General features: G+C 47.4%; 1 protein-coding gene across 3 annotated transcripts in view; it reads left to right on the top strand.

Annotated features, from left to right (window-relative positions):
* Nucleotides 1–21692, top strand: part of RPS28 (ribosomal protein S28) — a 59686-nt gene that overhangs the window by 32052 nt on the left and 5942 nt on the right. The window contains exon 3 of one of the 3 annotated variants that reach the window (XM_083365172.1): nucleotides 10299–10314. The exons of 1 other annotated variant lie outside the window; for it this stretch is intronic. The gene's annotated coding sequence lies outside the window, so the exon portion shown is untranslated. Of the gene's footprint in view, nucleotides 1–10298; nucleotides 10315–21692 lie in introns of those variants that run through there. One more of the 3 variants, XM_083365171.1, reaches the window with a different exon arrangement.

The following is a 21692-nucleotide window of genomic DNA, read 5'->3' as shown; positions in this document are numbered from 1 at the left end:
ATTCTATTCTATTCCTTATTCTATTATTCTATTCTATTCTATTCTATTCTATTCTATTCTATTCTATTCTATTCTATTCTATTCTATTCTATTCTATTCTATTCTTCTCTGTTCTATTCTATTCCATTATTCTATTCTATTCTATTCTATTCTATTCTATTCTATTCTATTCTATTCTATTCTATTCTATTCTATTCTATTCTATTCTATTCTATTCTATTCTATTCTATTCTATTCTATTCTATTCTATTCCCCGTTTGGTTTCTCTCGAACAACAACTCTGTGAGGTAGGTGAAGCAGAGAAAGGGGAGGGGGATCCTGAAGTTCCCCAATGGCAGCTCGGAGCCCTCTCCCCCCCCAAAGTCTTCACGAAGACTTGCTTCCAAGTAACTCAAACCCATCAGCTCCACAGCCTCCTTAACGCTTGCTAAGTTTATTTGCCGGTCATCTCGCTGCGAAGCTATTATAGGTGGCTTACCATAATAGTCACAGCTTATCCATTGCTCATTGATCAATAATTAATAATGAATTAACCTAACAGTGAGAATAGGCAGTGGAACAACCGGCCTCCAGAAGCTGTGATTGCTCCATCACCGGATGCTTTTGTGAAGAGACTGGACAACCGGTAAACGTCTGAAATGGTAGAGGGTTTCCTGCCTGAGCAGGGGGTTGGACTAGATGACCTCCAAGGTCCCTTCCAACCCTGTTGTTCTGTTACTTGTGTGAAACGGCAGCAAAAAACTGCACTGGAAGGGTCCCTTCCAACTCTGTTATTCTCTCAGTCTGAATGTCATAGGGTCTCCTGTTTGAGCTGGGGGTTGGGCTAGATGACCTCCAAGGCCCCTTCCAGCTCTATTCTGATTGATTACCGTACTAAGATTACTCAGGAGTCAGTTTCCCTGTAGCCGTTCCGCTTTCGAAACCGACGCTCGCCTCGCTGCGCGTTTACACGCAAGGGGAGCCCAGAGACTTAAGGGGGCTGCCTGCAAGACCCCCCCTCCCCCTCCCCTAAATCTACTCCGGATCGTTACAGACCTGCGGCTGATCCTCGGGGCGAGCCCGACCGAATCCGGGGCTCCCTCCCAGGCAGTCGTGGGCTGGGCTGCTCCCCTCGCGACAGCTGCCCCTTCCCACGGAGCCCCCCCCCGCCCGCGAGCTCCTCGGCTCCGGTCCTGGGGAGGCTCGGCTCCCCCAGCCCCGCCCGGACGCCCAGCTGCAGCTCTTTGCCGGAGGCCGAAGCAGCTGGACTGCTGCCGCCGGCGAAACATCTGGCGGCCGGGAAGGAACCTCGGGAGAGTCAGCGGGCGCCGCTGGCCACCGCAGCTCCACCTTTGCGGGCTTCGGGAGATTCCTGGGCCGTCTAATTTAGAATAGAATAGAGCTGGAAGGGATAATAATAATAATAATAATAATAATAATAATAATAATAATAATAATAATAATAATAATAATAATAATAATAATAATAATAATAATAATAATAATATAAAGTTGGAAGGGACCTTGGAGGTCATCTAGTCCAGCCCCCTGCTCAGGCAGGATGTCCTATTCCATTTCAGACAGGTGGTTGTCCAGTCTCTTCTTAAAAACCTCCAGTGTTGGAGCACTCACGATTTCTGGGAGCAAGGCGTTCCACTGGTTAATTGTTCTAGCTGTCAAAAATTCCTCCTTGGTTGCTTCTCTCCTTGATTAGTTTACACCCGTTGCTTCTTGTCCTGCCTTCAGGGGCTTTGGAGGAGAGAATAGAATAGAATAGAATAGAACAGAACAGAATTACAGAATAGAATAGAATAGAATAGAATAGAATAGAATAGAATAGAATAGAATAGAATAGAATAGAATAGAATAGAATCTGGAAGGGACCTTGGAGGTCTTCTAGTCCAGCCCCCACTCAAGCAGGAGAACCCCTCACCATCTCAGACAGGTGAATGTCCAGTCTCTTCTTTAAAATCTCCAGTAATGCCCACGATTTCTGGAGGCAACTTCTGTTCCACTGGTGAATTGTCCTCACTGTCAGGAAGCTTCTCCTTAATTCCAGGTTGCTTCTCTCTTTGGTCAGTTTCCAACCGTTGTTTCTCGTCCTGCCCTCTGGTGGCTCTGGAGAATAATTTGACGCCCTCTTCCATGGCTAGCAGGTGAAGCAAGGAAGAAGAAGGGTGCAGCGTTCTGATACTTGAGGGGCTGCCCCAAAGAAGAGGGAGTCAAGCTATTCTCCAAGGCACCTGAAGGCAGGAGAAGAAGCAACAGATGGAAACTAACCAAGGAGAGAAGCAACCTGGAACTAAGGAGAAATTTCCTGACAGTGAGGACTATTAACCGGTGGAACAGCTTGCCACCAGAAGTTGTGGGTGCTTCATCACTGGAAGTTTTGAAGAAGAGATTGGGCAGCCGCCTGTCTGAAATGGTCTAGGGTCTCCTGCTTGAGCAGGGGTTGGACTAGAAGACCTCCAAGGTCCCTTCCACCTCTGTTATTTGTTTATTCTATCCTCTGTTGCTGAAACGTTTTCTTCAGAAGAGAAAGGCAGAGGGGAAGATGTGGTAGAGGACCCCTGAAGGGGGTTGAAGGTGATACTGAGTGATTGGTGGGGGTAAGACCTCTCCTGTTCAACATCTACATGAAACCGCTGGGTGAGATCATTTGTGGCTTTGGAGTTGGTTATCATCAGTATGCTGATGATACCTAGCTTTTCCTTTCGACCCCAAACCACCCCAGTGATGCCCTCGATGTCATGTCCCGTTGCCTGGAAGCGGTTCGGGTCTGGATGGGGAGGAACAGCCTGACAAGACTGAGTGGCTGTGCGTACCGGCATCTTGGGATATTCAGGATATCCCATCTCTTTCTATGGGGGGGTGAGTTATTACCCCCCGTAGATAGGGCTCGCAACTTGGGAGTCCTCCTAGATTCACAGCTTTCTTTAGAAGACCATATAGTAGCTGTGACTAGGGGGGCCTTCGCCCAGGTCCGCCTGGTGCGCCAGTTGCAGCCCTATTTAGACCGGGATGCCTTACATACGGTCATTCACGCGCTCGTGACCTCTCGTCTGGACTACTGCAACGCTCTCTACATGGGGCTACCCTTGAAGACCACTCAGAGGCTCCAACTGGTACAGAATGCAGCCGCGAGAGTTGTGTTGGAAGTTTCCCTACACTCCCATGTTACACCTCTGCTCCGCGAGCTGCATTGGCTTCCAGTTGTCTTCCGGGTGAGATTCAAGGTATTAGTAATGACCTACAAAGCCCTACATGGCATGGATCTGGAATACCTTGGGGAGCACCTGCGGCCGGCGTCAACTTCCCTCCGCCCAGTACGCTCCCACAGAGAGGGCCTCCTCAGGGTGCCACCGGTCAAAGAATGCCGAGGGCGTTCTCTGTGGGCGCGCCGGATTTATGGAACCACCTTCCGGCCGAGCTCCGGATGGCGCCTGACCTCCGCTCCTTCCAGCGCGATCTAAAAACTTACCTCTTTGAACAAGCTGGCCTGGCCTGATGGGATGGGGTTGGGTTTTATTAATGTGTTTTAACCTGCTTTTAATGTGTTTTAACTTATTTGTGGGCATCTTGTTTAATCTCTTTTAATTTTTGTATTTTGTTTTTTAATATGTATTGCCCTGTTCACCGCCCTGAGTCCTTCGGGAGAAGGGCAGTATACAAATTAATTAATTAATTAAATAAATAATTAATAAGACACCCCCAGCCATAGTGTGCCAGTGAGAACCCTCAGCCTAGGAAGGGGAAAGGATCGGGGCCAACTAGAATGATCTTCAAGACCTATTCAGCCCATGCTGCAATTACAATCACACGCCCCCATGTGGTGTAAAAACATATTGCAAAGAACAGATTTAACCCACAACACCACAGATTTAAATATCTATGGAGATTCTCCATCATCCAGGTCAGGGTTGTCCCAAAGGTGCTTTTTCAAGAGGCAACTGGTTTGTTTTCTGATTCTCATCCAAGAAGCTTTTTTAGCTCTGACTGGATGGTGCGGAATGGACAGCTGGTCATTTGCATCCTTTTGGAGGGTTGTTGAGGCCACCTGGAGGTTTGTCTGTGTCCCCAGGGTCACCTGAGTGGTGCAAAGGGGTGTGGAGCCTCCTTGGAACTGCTGAAAGGACTGTGTGGTGGACTGGAGATAGACGATGTGGTCAGCAGTTCCCAGAAGGCTCTGCACCCATTTGCACCACCCAGCTGACCCTGAGGACACAGACAAACCTCCAGATGGCCTGAACGACCCTCTAAAAGCATGCAAATGACCAGCTGTCTGCAAGGAGTATAAATCCTTCCATTCCCCACCATCCCGTCAGAGCTGAAGAAGCTTCTGGAATGAGAAGCGAAACGTCTTCAAAGAAAAACAAGGAAGTCCCGTGGCCTCCTGAGAAAAAAGCACCTTCGGGATAACGTGGCCACATCCTTGTCATTGCCCAGAGTTAAGCTTCACCAGTGAGGCTTTCTCCTTTCCTCTGGAGGGCCTGAAAGAGACCCATTGTGTCCACGCCCGGCGTTCTTTCCCTGGCACTGCCCAAGCGCCTGGGAGCGCCAGGGCAGGGCAAACTCAGGCTCAAACTCATCCTGACCACAGGATCCCTTTGGCCTTTCCAGGCCAGGAGAAAAGAGCAGAGAGCTCACCAGAATAAAAACCGCTTTTCTCTCCTTGAGCCGGGATAGTCCTGCCAGAAGAAAGCAGTGCCTGCATTTGGAGAGTGGAAAAAAAAGAGAGACTCCCACATTTGTGAAAAGCCCTTTCTTTTTTGGGGGGGACAACAATCCCGCCATTCATCCTTCCTCCCCCTCATTTACAAGAGCTTTTTCATCCTTCCCATTTGCCCTCCGTTTGGCTCCTTCAGTTCCCCTGATGTGGCTTTGCTTACATGCTCTGCCAAAAAGCCCCCCCCCCACCCCCCCCCCGCTCAGCTGGAGCGCACTGGAGAGGGTTGGAATGGCCCAAATGAAAGCCGCAGCTTCGGGGCATTGTTTTAAAGTGGACGTTTTCGTCCTGAGTTTCCGCTATTTAAACCCGTTTCCCTTTAAAGTCAGATCTGGGGCTTTGGATCTGGCGCCTGGTGTTGGTCTATGAACCTTTGAGTTTGGGGGCTTCGGAATACCAAGCCACAGATGCTCCCACAACCTGGCATTTCAGCCCAGGTGTTTTGCCAGCTGCAAACTCAGAAACAGAATACAGCCGGAAGGGACCTTGGAGGTCTTCTAGTCCAGCCCCCTGCTCCAGCAGGAGATCCTATCTCATTTCAGACAAGTGGCTGTCTAGTCTCTTCTTAAAAACCTCCAGTGATGAAGCAACCCACAATTTCTTTTCCCCTGGTTAATTATCCTCACTGTTAGGAAGCTTCTCTTTAATTCTAGGTTTATTTATTTATTATTTATTTTTGGGACTTATATGCCACCCTATCTCCCGAAGGACTCAGGGCGGCTAACAACAATAAAAGCAACAGTACAAAAATTAAAAAAGAATTAAATAACAGCCCCAAAATAAATTAACTACACAGTTAAAAATTAAAACATTTTAAAAACTCATCGTCAATCCAGGTCAGCCTGATGGAAAAGGAAAGTTTTGAGGTCACGACGAAAGGACCAGAGATCTGGAGCCGTCTGAAGTTCTCGGGGGAGTTGGTTCCAAAGGGCTGGCGCTCCCACAGAGAAGGCCCTCCCCCTGGGGGTCGCCAGCCGACATTGTCTGGCCGATGGCACCCTGAGGAGACCCTCTCTGTGTGAGTGCAGAGGGCGATGGGCAGTCGTTCCTGGCAGCAGACGGTCCTGCAAGTGTCCCGGGCCTAAGCCATGTAGGGCTTTATAGGTAAGAACCAGCACCTTAAATTTCGCCCGGAAGACAACTGGTAGCCAATGCAGCTCAATTGCTTCTCTCTTGCTTCTCTCTTTGATCAATTTCCATCAGTTGCTTCTTGTCCTGCCTTCAGGTGCTTTGGAGAATAGCTTGACCCCCACTTATTTGTGGCAGCCTGTCAGAATCCATTTATATCATATTCATAAATGGAATGTTTCAAACATATCCCATGGATTCTGCCATCTCCGGAAGAGAAGAGGATAGATGTGTATTGAACCGGCAATAGGCATTTCAAAGGAAAGGAGAAGCCTTTTGAACTGCAGGGGCGGTGGACACCTTGGAAGACAGCTCAGAGGGAGAACCTTTGGTAAGTGGACCTCTTCCACCCATACTTAAGACAGTAACTATATTAGCTTCCTCTGCACCAAAAGCCAATGAAATAAAAGCTTTGATAGACTCTGGCTGCATCCGCTGCCTCATCAGCCCAACGCTGGTGGAGGAACTGAGCATCCCAGTGAGGAGGCTAAAACAACCAATCTCCTTCAGTCAATTAGACGGGTCTATAGCAGGGGGGGGACCAGCTACCCTAGCCACTCTACCACTCCACATGTCCCTGGGGTCCCATGAGGAAGACATAACATTTATAGTGGCCCCAGGCATGGCATGCCCAATGATTTTAGGACTGGAATGGCTGAAGAAATGGAACCCCGGGATAAACTGGAGGACTGCAGAACTCAACTTCCCAAAAGGGGAACAGGAAAACGTAAAACCCCCAAACACCCCCCCCAACCCAGAGGGAGGAAAAAGCAGCAGTGGGGGAAGAGAAGGGGATAACAGAGATACCGGAGAAATACATTGGACCTTTTCCAATTAAAAGAATCATAAACCCAGTAACAGTTGAATTAGAACTACCTAAAAATCTTAGACGAATACACCCAATCTTTCACTGCAGTCTAATAAAGAGAGAACAACAATCTCCCCTACGAACAAAAATTCCACCACCACCACCTCCCATCATGGTGGAAGGAGAACAACATTTCGAGGTGAAGGAAATTCTGGACTCCAGGAGACATCATGGAACAACTCAATATCTAGTGGCTTGGAAACACCTCCCCTCCTCAGAAAATGAATGGGTCAGCAAACACCACGTTAAAGCACCAAAGCTGCTTAAGAGATTTCATACAGAATATCCAAACAAACCGAGTTAACATTTACACATGTTATTTTTTTCTTCTCTTTTCTTTTCTCCCCCTACAGATGGACACATCTTTCTTCTAAGGAGAGCGGACTGTCAGAATCCATTTATATCATATTCATAAATGGAATGTTTCAAACATATCCCATGGATTCTGCCATCTCCAGAAGAGAAGAGGATAGATGTGTATTGAACCGGCAATAGGCATTTCAAAGGAAAGGAGAAGCCTTTTGAACTGGGGAAACAAAAGCATCTGGCTTTTGTCACGGTAGACAGCAATAAACAAAAGGGTCCTAACTTCCTTTTCCCCACGAGATGGATGATACGAGAGGAAGGATGGGGGACTGACCAAATGGGGATTAAGGGGGGTTAAACCGGGAACTCTTTATAAGGATTTACATCGTGGAACCATTAAGCCCTGTCTCATTTCCTACAACCGAGCATGTCATAGTAAAGATTTCTTTTGGACTAAAAACCTGACTCCAAGGGTTTTGTCTTCCTAAGACGTGGTTTGGGGTGGGTCCTGACACAGCCCCTCAAATACCGGAATGCTGCTATCCTGTCTCCCCTATTTCTTCTTTTCTCTAGACTGGCCATTTCCAAATCCTGCAACCGTTCTTCATATGTTTTGGTCTCCAGGACTTTAATCATCTTAGTTGCTCTTCTCTGCACTTTTTCCAAAGTCTTAACATCATTTTTATAACTTTTCCAGGATGGGATTGTGTGTTGTGTAGTTTCTGGCTCAAGCCTGGCCCAGCTCTCAAAATTACAAATTGGTTGCTTTGTCATCTGAGCCCCAAGCTCATCCATGCATTCCCCGCCCCCCCCCAATCCTCCCAAAGGTGGCTTTTCAAAAGGCAACGGGACTTTGTTTTCCCTTGAAGAGGTTTCACTCCTCATCCAAGAAGCTTCCTCAGTTCCGACTGAATGGCGGAGAATGGAAGGATTTATATTCCTTGCTGGCATCTGGTCATTAACATTCTTTCTAAGAGTGATTGAGGCCACTTGGAAGTTCATCTCTGCCTTTATCCAAGTGGCCTCAATGACTCTTAGAAAGAGTGTTAATGACCAGATGCCAGCAAGGAATATAAATCCCTCCATTCTCCGCCATTCAGTCAGAACTGAAGAAGCTTCTGGGATGAGAAGTGAAGCGCCTTCAAGGAAAAGGAAAGAGAGTCCAGTTGCCTTTTGAAACACCCCCCCCCGATCCATCTACTCATATTTATAATGGGAAACTAATCAGCTAATGATAGAAAAGCTAATCATCCATTTGGATACATAAGATGAATGCAGACCATCCGTTCCCCAAGAAACAGGGAACTTCTTTCTAAACTCTTAGGGAAGGAGTTCCAAAGGCTTTTTAAGACTGCAGAGAAGAGCAACAAAGATGACTAGGGGCCTGGAAGCCAAAACGTACCAAGAATGGTTGCAGGAATTGGGTATGTCTACTTTAATGAAAAGTGAGTATGGTTAGTCTATAGAAAAAAAAGGACCAGGGCTGACATGATAGCAATCTTTCACTATCCAAGGGGCTACCAGACTGAGTCTGCCAACTGTGCTTCAGGAATGGACAGCGTAGCCTGGTCTGCTGGATTCTGATCTGTTGGCACATATCGGCACTGCTCGGGATTTGAAGATCTTCTGATCCTTCTACTCTATGCTTACGTAGACATAGAAGCGTCTGCTTCGGTTGTGGATGTAGCCTAACACCACCTTGCTGTCTGTGTAGAAAGTGGTGGATTGTAACTCAAGGTCAATCGCTTTCGTTACCAGGTCTGCTATTTCTATGGCTAAAAGGGCACTGCAGAGTTCTAACCTGGGCCCGGTGTGACTTTGTAATGGTGTTAGTTTTGCCTTTCCCATGACAAAAGCGACGTTGAGCTCTCCCCGCTGTAAACTTTGATGTATTCTACAGCTGCTATCGCCTTTGTCGAAGCGAATGTTTTCCTGAAGTTCTGGGATGCGTGGTTCAAGCTTTAATTGTTGTTATTTATCATATGTGCTGCTAATAAGCAGGCATATACATAGAATGAAGGCTATGGCTAAGCACATTGATTTGTGCTTTAGATTGTAAGCCGCCCTGAGTCTTCGGAGAAGGGCGGGATATAAATGGGATTAAAATAAAATAAAAAATAGAAATTATCAGTCTCCCTGGAAATTATTAGACCTGTGAGACAGATCCATCTATCTATATATCTGCTAATTCTTTTCTGCAAAAAAAAAAAAGTCTGACAGAGAGGATTTGAAGTATCAATCAGAATAGCGCTGGAAGGGACCTTGGAGGTCTTCTAGTCCAGCCCCCTGCTCAAACAGGGGAACTTATACCATTTCAGAAAAGTGACTGTCCAGTCTCTTCTTAAAATCCTCCAGTGACGGAGCACCCACAACTTCTGGAGGCAGGTAGTTCCACTGGTTAATTGTCCTCACTGTTAGGAAATTCCTCCTTAGTTCCAGGTTGCTTCTCTCCGTGATTAGTTTCCATCCGTTGTTTCTTGTCCTGCCTTCAGGTGCTTTGGAGAATAGGTGGACCCCCCTCCTCTTTGGGGCAGCCCCTCAAATGGTGGAAGACTGCTATCATGTCCCCCCTGGTCTTTCTTTTCTCTAGACTGGCCATACGCAAATCCTGCAATCGTTTTTTATGTGTTTTTGTCTCCGGGCCTTTGAATCATCTTACTTGCTCTTCTTTACCCTTTTCCCAAACTCTGAACATCTTTTTTGTAATTGGTGACCAAAAGTGGACACAGTATTCCTGGTGTGGTCTTATTAAGGATTTATAAAGCGGTACTAATACTGCAATGTAGTGGGTCCGACGCAAGGAAGAGACACCAGCCGGAGTACGTGTTCAGCTCTTTATTGTGGGGGGTGCGTACTGAAGAACAAGGGCTACCTGGCCTCCTTATATACCTGGCCAGGTAGGCGGCTAGCCAATGGGGTTGGCCCTAGGTTTCCCGCCGAAACTGGGTTTCCTGCCAAAACTGTCCAGGCCAACGCCCCCTAGTGGCCGCAGCTATGCAGATGCCTGCACCTGGATACATAACACCCCTCCCCCCTTAGAGAAGAACCTCCTTTATAACTATAACACACATAACTATATCCAATGCATACATATTACATAATGAGTTGAGGTCACTTGCACACATAGTCTGCTAGGTACGCAGGTGTCCTGTGGGGTCTGGTGGACCGTCTGGGTGTGGCTTCTCCCTGGCCCAGCACATCTGGCTCGCGGTGCTCCTGCGCTGGGTTAAGTCCGGCCGCCAGGTTCCTGCCATCGATGATGCCCCGCTGCTGCTGCAGGGCTGACTGCAGGAGGCCATCTTCCTCCAGTTCAGGGTCCGTGTGGTTTCCAGTTGGCCTGGCCTCTTCTGGGGTGTGATTGTCAGGTTGGGCGTGTGTGGTGCACTCAGGGACCCTTCCTCTGAGCTGGTCAATGTGTCGCCTGATGTGTTGATCCCCCTCCACCCCTACGATGTAGGATAGAGGCCCCGTTTTGTCAACCACTGTCCCCGGAATCCATGTGTGTCCTGCCCCGTAGTTCCTTACCCAAACCAGGTTCCCCACGTTGAGCACCCTATGTGCAGGTGGCTTCTCAGTGTGTGCCGCCACCCGGTCAGGGTGCAGCCGGTCAAGCTTGGTGATGAGGCGCCGTCCCCATCGTAGTTCTGCTGGGCTCTTTCCGGTGGCAACGCACAGTGTGGCGTGTTGTGCGAGCAAAAATTTTGCCAGTCTGTGATGCCAGTCCCTGATGATGATGCGCCGGAGTGCGTCCTTGGTCGTCCTTATCATCCGTTCAGCTTGCCTGTTAGTCGATGGGTGGAAGGGCGCAGAGGTGATGTGTCTAATCCAGTTCGCCTTCAAGAATGCCTGGAAATCATTAGTGGTAAACTGAGGCCCGTTATCAGACACAATTACATCGGGGAGGCCGTGTGTGGCAAAGAGGGCTCGGAGCACCTGGATTGTCCTTGCTGCGGTCATGTTGGGGACAGGAGCTACCTCCAACCACTTCGAGTGGCTATCCACTACCACTAGGAATAGTTGACCCTGGAATGGCCCTGCATAGTCAATGTGAATGCGGGACCAGGGTGTGTGTGTGGCCTCCCACCTGTGCACGGGGGTGTGTGGCATCTCTGGCCTGGATCTCTGGCATGTGTAACAGCCCTTGACCTGTTCCTCAATGTCCTTGTCCAACCCTGGCCACCAGAGGTAACTCCTGGCCAGTGCCTTCATTCTAACCACCCCCAGATGCCCCTCGTGCAGGGATTCCAACACCCTGCCCCGGAATGCTGTGGGAATGATGACCCTGCTTCCCCAAAGGAGGCAACCCCGGTGTGTGGATAGCTCATGTCGCCTGGTGAAGTATGCCTGGAATTCGGGTCCCAGGGACTTGTCCTGCCAGCCTGTGCAAACCCACGAGTGTACCCTGCTCATGATGTTGTCTGAGGCTGTCTTGGCTGCAATGTCCTTGGCATGTACTGGGCATTCTGGTAGTTCCTGCAGGGCTAGGATCTGTGTTGATGGGGCCGGGTCTGGTTCCGGGGTGTCTATGGGTAGCCTGCTTAGGCCATCTGCGTGGCCCATCTCCTTCCCTGGCTTGTGCACCAGCTTGCAATTGTATGCTGCAAGGAAGATGGACCACCGGAGCATTCTGGGAGAGAGGATTTGGGGGGTCTGCTTGTCTGTTGTGAACAGGCCCAGCAGTGGTTTGTGATCTGTGTAAATTGTGAACTCCCTGCCGTATAGATAATCATGGAACTTTTTTACCCCTGCCACTATTGCCAGGGCTTCCTTATACATTTGGGTGTAGTTCCTCTCTGCTCCAGACAGCGTTCTGGAATAGTAGGCGATTGGAATTTGGGCCCCTGAAGTTTCCATGTGGCTTAGGACAGCGCCCACGCCGTAAGGGGACGCATCGCATGCGATGCAAATGGGCTTGGACTCTATGAAATGTGTTACTGTGGATTTGTCAGACAGGAGCGCTTTTAAGGCTCTGAAACTCTGGTCGTGGACGGGGGTCCAGGTCCATGCTGCCTTCTTGTCCAATAACCTGTGTAATGGTTCTGCTATTGCTGCCTTTTGTGGAAGGAAGGTGTGGTAGAAATTGAGCAGACCCAGGAATGCCTGTAGCTCTGCTTTGTCCCTAGGTGTGGGTGCCAGCTTGATTGCCCTTACCTTGGACTCTGTGGGGTGAATTCCCTTGGCATCTACCCTGAACCCCAAAAATTCCGTGGAAGGAACACTGATGCTGCACTTTTCCCTCTTCAGTTTGAGGCCAGCAGCGCGCAGCCTGTTTAGAACCTCCCTAAGCCTACCTGCCAGTTCTTCAGCTGATGCTCCTGCAATCAGGACGTCATCAAAATAGGGGCAGACTCCTGGGATGCCCTTGAGGGTTTTTTCCATGATCTCCTGGAAAATGCCAGGAACTACGCTGATCCCAAACTGCAGTCTGTTTACCCTGAAGGCTCCCCTGTCAGTTACTATCGTCTGAGTGTCAGCCGTTGCCCTGGTGACCGTGAGCTGTTGGTACGCATGCGCAAGATCGAGCTTCGCAAAGATGGTGCCGCCTTGGAGGGAAGCGAGAACGTGGCTGACCGTGGGGACCGGGTAAGCATGCGGGTTTAGGGCGCGGTTCACCGAGCATTTGTAGTCAGCGCAGATCCTCACCTCCCCGTTGGGTTTAAGTGGGGTGACTATCGGGGTCTCCCACTCTCCCCCATCTACGGGCTCTAAGATTCCCTGGGCCACCAGCTTGTCCAGTTCGCACTCGATTTTATGCTTGAGCGCGAAGGGTACTCGCCGCGACCTGACCCTAATGGGGGCAACGCTCAGGTTCAATTTGAATGAGATGGGGGGGCCCTGTGTATTTCCCCAGCTTTCCATCGAAGACGTCTGCAAACTCCTTGCAGATGGCCTCGATGGATTCTCCCTGGATCCGGTGGATCCCCGTGACCGTGATTCCCAGGGCCTCAAACCAGTCTAGGCTGACTAGACTCGCTCTCCGGCCCTCTATCACCACTACCTCCAGGTGCTCCTTGCGACTCTTAAACCCCACAGAAAGGGTGGCCTCCCCCTTTACCTTGACCGGCGTGTTTTGGAAGTTGGTCAGCGCTAAATTTGAGGGCCGTAATTGAATCCGCTGCTTGCTCCGGCTGTTAATGAAATTAAAGGTCTCGTCCGAAATGACGGAGACCGCAGAGCCGGAGTCAAGTTCCATGTTGTAGGGAACGTCCTGCAAGTGGATTGTTAATCTAATTTTTGATCTGAGCAGCCGGCAGCTACCCGTGTGGTGTATGCCCAGCCGGCTCTCAACATAGCCAATTTTAATTTGGATTGGGGGCCCAGTACCTCTCAATGGCGACTCCTCCCGGCGCAGTTCGTGGATCTCCTCTCGGGGGCGGCGGCTACGACAGACCACGGCTATGTGGCCTGTCTTCTTGCAGGCCCGACACGTGGCCGACCGGAACTTGCAGAGGCTGCGCACGTGGTTTCCGCTGCAGCCTGCGCACTTCTGCAAGTTGTTGGCCGGCTTGGGCTTGTCCGGGCGCCTACCTTGTTGGTCGGGGGTCGACTTCCACTGGAGGAGGTCGATGCTTTGTTCATCCTCCTCGTCCTCGGCTGAGATGACCTGCTGGTGGATGCTGTCCGTCTGGCTGCCAGCTCTGGACTCCTGGACAGCCTGGACAGCCCCGCAGGCCACTTCGTGGGCCAGGATGGCGTCCTGGGCCACCTGGAGTGAGATCTCCTCTTTCGCGAACAGGCGCTCCTGCAGCCTCGTGTCTCGTAGGCCGCAAACCAGCCTGTCGCGTAGCCGCTCCTCCAGGTTCGAAAATTTGCAGGCGACGGCGGCTTCTCACAGGGCGGCGATGTAGTCGGTCCCGGACTCGTCAGGATGCCGGTCCCTCTTTTCAAACTGCGACCTCGAAGCCAGTGCGGACATGCGGGGCTGGAAATTCACGTTTAGCTTGGTGATGAGGTCCCGGTAAGAGACGGTTTCTATGGCCTCTGGGGCGAACAGGTTTGCAGCGACCTCAAGGAGTGAAGGTCCGCCTATGCAGAGCAGGGCTGCCGCCTTCGAGCCGTCCTCTGAGATCTGATTAAATCTCATGTACAGCTCGGCGTGCAACAGGTATCGGGCCCATTTCTCCGGGTGGCGGGTGTCGAACTCGTGGGGTTGCCCTGTTCGTGGCCATTGCCCTTCCGTTGGTTGCTGTGGCGTGTGGTTCAAGTCGCTTGTTGCAGTGGTCAGAGCCGGTCTCGGGTCTCTTGCGGTGGCTGGTCGCGGTGGCTGGCGGTCGCGTTGGGGAATAGGAAAAGATGCCTCTTTTCCTTCAGCACGCGGTGCGTTCCCCTAGTGACTTCAGCTCTTCTGTCGGCAGAATCCCACCTTCATCGCCACTGTAATGTAGTGGGTCCGACACAAGGAAGAGACGCCAGCCGGAGTACGTGTTCAGCTCTTTATTGTGGGGGGTGCGTACTGAAGAACAAGGGCTACCTGGCCTCCTTATATACCTGGCCAGGTAGGCGGCTAGCCAATGGGGTTGGCCCTAGGTTTCCGGCCGAAACTGGGTTTCCCGCCAAAACCATCCAGGCCAACGCCCCCTAGTGGCCGCTGCTGTGTAGATGCCTGCACCTGGATACATAACAAATACTTTATGTAATTTTGATTCTATGCTTCTGTTTATATGAGCTAGAATTGTGTTAGCTCTTTTGACTGTTGCCTCACACTGCTGGCTCCTGTTTAAGGGATCATCCAGTAGGATGCCAAGGTCCCTCTCACAGTGACTGTTTTTGAGCCAGGTCTTGCCTCATCTGTACTTGTACCTTTGATTTTTCCTGCCTAAATGTTAAACTTTGCTTTTCTCTACAATGCAGAGAAGCTGAGCCAAAAGCTCTCTGTTCTATTTTGGACATTTTCCTCTCATGAGAATCATGAGTGCACAATTCTATGTGTGCGCTCTTTCTCGTTCTGATTTTATGATCTTCTCAGTACACACCCACGAGGGGGACATGATAGCAGTGTTCCAATATCTCAGGGGCTGCCACAAAGAAGAGGGAGTCAAGCTATTCTCCAAAGCACCTGAAAGCAGGACAAGAAGCAACGAATGGAAACTAGTCAAGGAGAGAAGCAACCTAGAACTAAGGAGAAACTTCCTGACAGTTAGAACAATTAATCAGTGGAACAACCTGCCTCCAGAAGTTGTGGATGCTCCAACACTGGAAGTTTTTAAGAAGAGACTGGACAGCCATTTGTCCGAAATGGTATAGGGTTTCTTGCCTGAGCAGGGGGTTGGACTAGATGACCTCCAAGGTCCCTTCCATCATCATCATCATCATCATCATCATCATCATTTACACAAACCACAAAGAGCAGGCTTTCTTGCTGAAGATGTATTCTGGGGGTACCAGTATAACTTAAGAAAAAAGTTGGCAATGTGCCTGACAACAATACCCGGTGAATGCAGAGGACCTTTTTTCTCAAAGCAAATTCATATTGACTGACCTATGCCCAGGGTCATCCTAAATGAAAGTTGATTTGCCCTTTTTGATCCACCCTAAAGAGCTGAGTGGATCACTCCATCATTACATTTGGGGATTGGCCACCTGAGGAAGGGGATAGTCATGTCACCCCTGAGGGAAGGGTAATACTCATGACAATCCTTAGACAAAGACTTTCATCTTATCAATTGATCTTGATTTCAGATGCAGCTTGCTGTGACTCTTGCCCAGAAGACCAATATCCCATCAAAGACAAGGATCCACTTCCTGATCTTGATAGGATCCCTTGGGATACACTTTAGTTTCTCTAGCGCTTTCTCTCTCTGTGATCACATCTGCAGTGCTGGTGATATTCCATAAACATCGTGACACACCGATCGTCAAGGCCAACAACCGAGATCTCACTTACCTCCTCCTGGTCTCCCTCCTGCTCTGCTTCCTCTGCTCCTTCCTCTTCATTGGTCGACCAGGGAAGCTCACCTGTCTTTTCCAACAAACTGTCTTTGCCATTATCTTTTCTCTTGCGGTTTCCTCTGTCTTGGCAAAAACTGTCATGGTGGTTCTGGCCTTCATGGCCACTAAGCCAAGGAACAAAGCAAGGAAACTCTTAGGAAAGCCACTGACCAACTCCATTGTCTTAGCCTGTCCCCTGGTCCAAGCGATTCTTTGTGCCACCTGGCTGGTAACCTCTCCCCCATTTCCCAAGATGGACTTCCATTCCTTGTTAGGAGAAGCCATCTTGGAATGTCATGAAGGCTCAGCTTCAATGTTTTATGCTGTCCTCACCTACCTGGGTTTCCTGGCCCTCATCAGTTTCACGGTGGCCTTTCTGGCTAGAAAACTGCCAGACAGCTTTAACGAAGCCAAGTTCATTACTTTTAGCATGCTGGTCTTTTGCAGCGTTTGGATCAGCTTCCTCCCCACCTACCTGAGCACCAAAGGGAAGTCGATGGTGGCCGTGGAGATCTTCTCCATCTTGGCCTCTGGGGCTGGTCTCTTGGTTTGCATCTTTTCCCCCAAATGCTACATTATCCTATTAAGGCCCCATCTTAACTGTAGGGAAAACATGATAAGAAACAAGAATGGAGGGATAGGCCACATTTACCTTTACTTTTTGGGGTAATATTTCTAATAAAAAGATGACATGGTGGAGGAACCTAAAATATTAAATAACACCTTATCAAGTGCTTTGACTGTTCACAATGTATTTGTTATCTGCAATTGTCAAAGAGTGAAAATTTGGCAGCTACATGCCTCTCTGTTTTTTTTTAATTGAAAAGTTTTACAATACATTTTTAAAAAAGAAAAACTCCCTCCCTCCCCCTCCCCCTTACTCTCCCTTACCCTCCCCTCCCCCCCCGACTTCCCAGAGCTGAATACAGGGTATAAACTTTACAAACCTAAGCTAAAATATGCTAACGAGCTAAAATAAAACATTAAATTCTATCGCACTTTAACTCCCCTTAAACATAACTATATTACTAACAAATAATAAATAACTAATAATACATCTTATAAAACCACTACTTATTCAAATGCTAAATGAAACTTTTTAGTCCCATATTTATTCTGAATATATTCAATCCATCTTCTCCATTCCACAATATGTTGCGATTGTTCTTTCAAATATGCTGAAATCTTTGCCATTTCCGCCAGGTTTGAAACTTTCAAAGTCCACTCTTCTATAGTAGGCAGTTCCTCCTTCTTCCAATATTGCGCTACTAAAAGTCTTGCTGCCGTAATTAGATTCAACATCAATTTAGTATCTATAACAGTAAAGTCTGTAATAATACCCAATAAAAACAACTGCGGAGAAAACCTTATCTTTTTCTTAAATATCTTCTGCATGTTCCACCAAATTTTAATCCGAAAAGCTTTGACTTTTTTACAAGTCCAACATATATGATAATATGTTGCATCCTCACAACCACACCTCCAACATTTAGGCTGGCAGTTTGGATACATACTTGCCAATTTTTTAGGGTCTAAGTGCCATCTATAAAACATTTTATAAAAATTCTCCCTTAAATTTTGAGCCTGTGTAAATTTTACATTTCTGACCCAAATCTTTCCCCAAGTATCCATTGTTATAACCTCCTGAAAGTTCTGGGCCCACTTTATCATACAATCTTTAACAAGTTCTGTTTCTGAGTCAATTTCTATCAGTGCATTATATATCCTTTTTATATGTGCTTGACCTTGATCTCTAATTTGTTTTACCAAATTTCCATCAGTTATCGGTGCCTCTCTGTTTTTATCTTGCCATTAGAATGGGGGGGGGGGGAAGGTGTTGTTTTCAAATTGGTTAGTTACAGAAATGAAACCTCTCCGGTTCTACGGATGCTTGCTGAAAATCAGAAGTATGAAATACTTTCAAGGACATTCTAGCAGGTGTCAACAAGATAGCAGACTGGTCCCGTAAGAAAAAGAACATATTTACATGAGCTATATGGACATTGGGGGGAGGGGGGTTGGCTGGCAAAGTCTTTCAAGGTTCTGACTGATGAACCCAATGAAGTCAATACACTTGAGATGAGTAGATCTCAAATGCAAAACTTTATTGAAAATACCATATTGGCACAGACGAAAGGAAACCAGATCTGGAGATTTCGCTCCTAAATTGCTATGTTAAAAGATTAGAACCTTCTCTTCGCTCTGGGTGTAGACCACATTATCCAATTAATTTGAAATAGTTAATACGAGAGAATCCATAATCAGCAACATCAGTATCTACCCCATGTCCTTGGTTCTCATGAAGTAGCAAGCAGAGATCAACGACTAACATACTATCTATTCCCTCCCCCCACCCAGGTTTGTTACTGGAGGTTTTCAAGAAGAGACTGGAAAGCCACTTGTCTGGAATGGTACAGGGTGTCCTGCTAAAGTAGGGGCTGGACTAGAAGATCTCCAAGGTCCCCTCCAGCTCTATTATGAGGGATTGATTGATTGATTGATTGGTTGATTACCAATCGGTGCAGTGCTAGGACAACTTAACTCACCATGACCAACTCATCATGGCCAACTCGCCTTAGGACAACCTGCTCTGGGAGAAGAGTTACGCTAATATTGAACAAATGGTGGAACAGAATCATTAAAGAAAGGATGAAAAAGGAGGACAGAATGAGATGTGAATGACAAAAATTTAAACAATGTTTTAATTATTTTAAAAGAATTAAATTGAATTGTTGAATTGTCCCATGGTGAGTTGTCCCAAAGTGAATTGGTCGTGGCAAGTTGTCCCTCCCGGCCGCATCAGTGCTCAGAGTATCTCAGTCAACGATGGCCCAGGCCAAACACTCTCTTGTGTGCTTCGTGTAGGTCACATGCCCTACTTCATCTTGACCTGCAGGTTTACTTGCTGTGGGGATTAACCAGAAGAGACACAAACATGTTTTCCCCTTCCTGGTGTATGAAAAGAAGGCATTGCTCAGTGGGTGAGGACACTGCCTTTCCTTGCAATTTCGGAGGGACAGCAATTCTGAGTGTATCCCCTGTGGATTTCTACCTAGAGAAAAATCTTTCCAGGATAAAATCTGTTTCCAAAAAACATGCTCCGATTTCTCCAGCTGGGGCAAAAAGAACGTCTCTCCTTCTCTTGCAAAGAACCCACTGCTGGGTTTGCAGACCTTGGATCTCTCTTGGATCAAAGCCCAAAGACAGGTAAGCGGAAGCCTGGGTGACACAAATTTGCCCTGGAGTCGCCCAAGTGGCACGGCTTCTCTCTCTTGTGCTAAAGTGCTGCCGAGATTTCAAGGGCTCCCTGCAATTCAGCTTCTGCACAAACCATCATTTCTCACCTAGGAGGAAAGGTGTCAAGGATGGCTGGGCTGCCTCTCCTGCTGCTGCTGCTCTTCTGGCTCCTTCCTCCAGCTTCTGCTAAGAGGGTACAATCTCTCTGTGTGTTGACAAACCTTTTCCAGACTCAGGAACAATGGGACTATTACAGGTCTGGTGACCTCATTATTGGTGCGAATTTGAACCTGCAAACCTTTCACCCCATCGATGTTGGAGACTATGAAAAAAACCTATTCTCACCTTTGTTCGGAAAGGAGTAAGTTTCACCTGGAGGGGAAAGAAGTGGAGCATTATAAATTCTGTTTGGGACTCTAGGAATCTCTTCTTCTAGTGATGTTTGAAGTTTTGTAATGTAGTCGAGATCTTCATACTTTTCTCAGTAAAAAGCCAAATTCATACAGTAGGCTAGAATACTGAATCTTTCCAGAACTCTTCATCAGGAAGATGATAACGTACAGTGTAAGGAGGCACAACGCTTTAGATTTTGTGTTGGTCTAATTAAGTAGTTGACTTATAAAATTAAATTGGATTGAAAGTCATGCCGCAAGACTCAAGGAAAAGCTCAAAGCTTTTCCAGTGTGTGTAAAAATGATAAAACAGAGCTCATGAATAATGGCTTTCAGGAAATCTGTGCTGTGTGACTCTCACTGGAGTGTTACGTTCAGCAATTCTTACCAGACCTGAAGAAGCTGCTTAAAGAGAGACCCAAATGGATTAAGGTGGAAGAAGGGGAACTGGGAAGGATTGGAGCCACTGGAGCAAAGTGAAAATGGTGGGGAGGACAGAAGGGTATAACATGGTTCGTGATTTGGATGGACAGGCTTTTCTGCTTCCTCATAAAATTATAAAATTGTAATCAAGGAAGATTCTTAATAACCAACCCTTATGAAACTAAAAATAAAAGGCAAGAGTGACTCCATCAAGACACAGAAGCTGTCCTGTAATGTTCCTCAATGTCTATGTATTCTCTTCTTTTGAATTCTATTCAATTCTATTCTTATTCCGTATTCTATTCTATTTCTATTCTATTTCTATTCTATTCTATTCTATTCTATTCTATTCTGTTCTGTTCTGTTCTGTTCTGTTCTGTTCTGTTCTGTTCTGTTCTGTTCCGTTCCATTCCATTCTGTTCTAAATTCTCTTCTACTCTACATTCTACATTCTACATTGTACATTCTACATTCTATTCCACTCCACCCCATTCTAAAGATTTTTCTCACTATAGTGTCATAGCCAAGAACTACCAGCTGTTCCTGGCCTTCATGTTTGCAGTCAGTGAGGTCAACAAAGATCCAGTTCTCCTGCCCAACATCACCCTTGGCTTCCACATCTATGACAATCACAAGTTGGAGAGGAGGATTTCCTTATACAGCCTCTTCCTGCTCTCCACACGAGGACAAATGCTTCCAGGTTACAAATGTGACCTGCAGGACCCTTTGCTCTCTGTTATTGGAGGTCTCAACTCCAGATCCTCAAGGCTGATGGCCTCCATCTTCAGCCTCTTCAAGGTGCCACAGGTAAGGGGGCTCCATTTGCACTATTAAGGTGATCCTGAGGGCACAGATAAATCTCCAAGTGACCTCAATGACTCTCAGAAAGAGTACTAACAACCAGATGATTGCACGGAATAGAAATCCTTCCATTCTCCACCATACATTCAGAGCTGAAGAAGCTTCTTGGATGAGAAGCAAAATGTTTTTATTCAAGGAAAAGAGCAAGAAAGCCCAGTTGCCTTTTGGAAAAAAAAAACCTTTGGGACGACAGAAGTCAAATGTGATTGGAGGGTGGGGCACATCAGGAGTACGTGATTTAGATAATCCATCATGTAGTCGATTTTTACATTTTATGTATGAAGATAAGTTTTAATCTAACCCCAAGAGATAGATAATGAAATATTTCTGAATGGTATACTTTCCGGGAGGACTCCCCTCCTAACCTATTTTTCATAAAAGTGTAGCCACTTTTCCACACAGCTTATTCTTTTTATCAGGTGGATGGTTTGCTCTATTATCTTCTGATATGTCACAGTCAGGCAAACTGTCCCAAAAGTGCTTTTTCAAGATGCAACTGGACTTTTTTTTGTTTTTCTTTGAAGACATTTTGCTTCTCAGACCAGAAGCTTCTTGTGCTCTAATGAAGCATTTCATCCAAGAAGCTTCTTCAGAGCTGAAGAAGCTTCTTGGATAAGAAGTGAACCGTCTTCAAAGAAAAACAAGAAAGTTCAGTTACTTCTTGAAAAAGCACCTTTGGGACAACCATGACTTCAGCTCGGACAAAACTTCTCATCCAAGAACCTTCTTGGATGAGAAGCGAAATGCCTTCAAGGAAAACAAGAAAGTCCAGTTGCCTGGTGGAAAAGCATCTTTGGGACAACTGTGACCTGGATGACTGAAAAACTCCACAGACAGTCAGGCA

This window comes from Vipera ursinii, assembly GCF_947247035.1.
Source record: "Vipera ursinii genome assembly, chromosome: 1".
NCBI classification, from domain to species: Eukaryota; Metazoa; Chordata; class Lepidosauria; order Squamata; family Viperidae; genus Vipera; species Vipera ursinii.
Note: the sequence above shows the minus strand (reverse complement) of the source record. Positions and strands in the feature narration are given on the sequence as shown.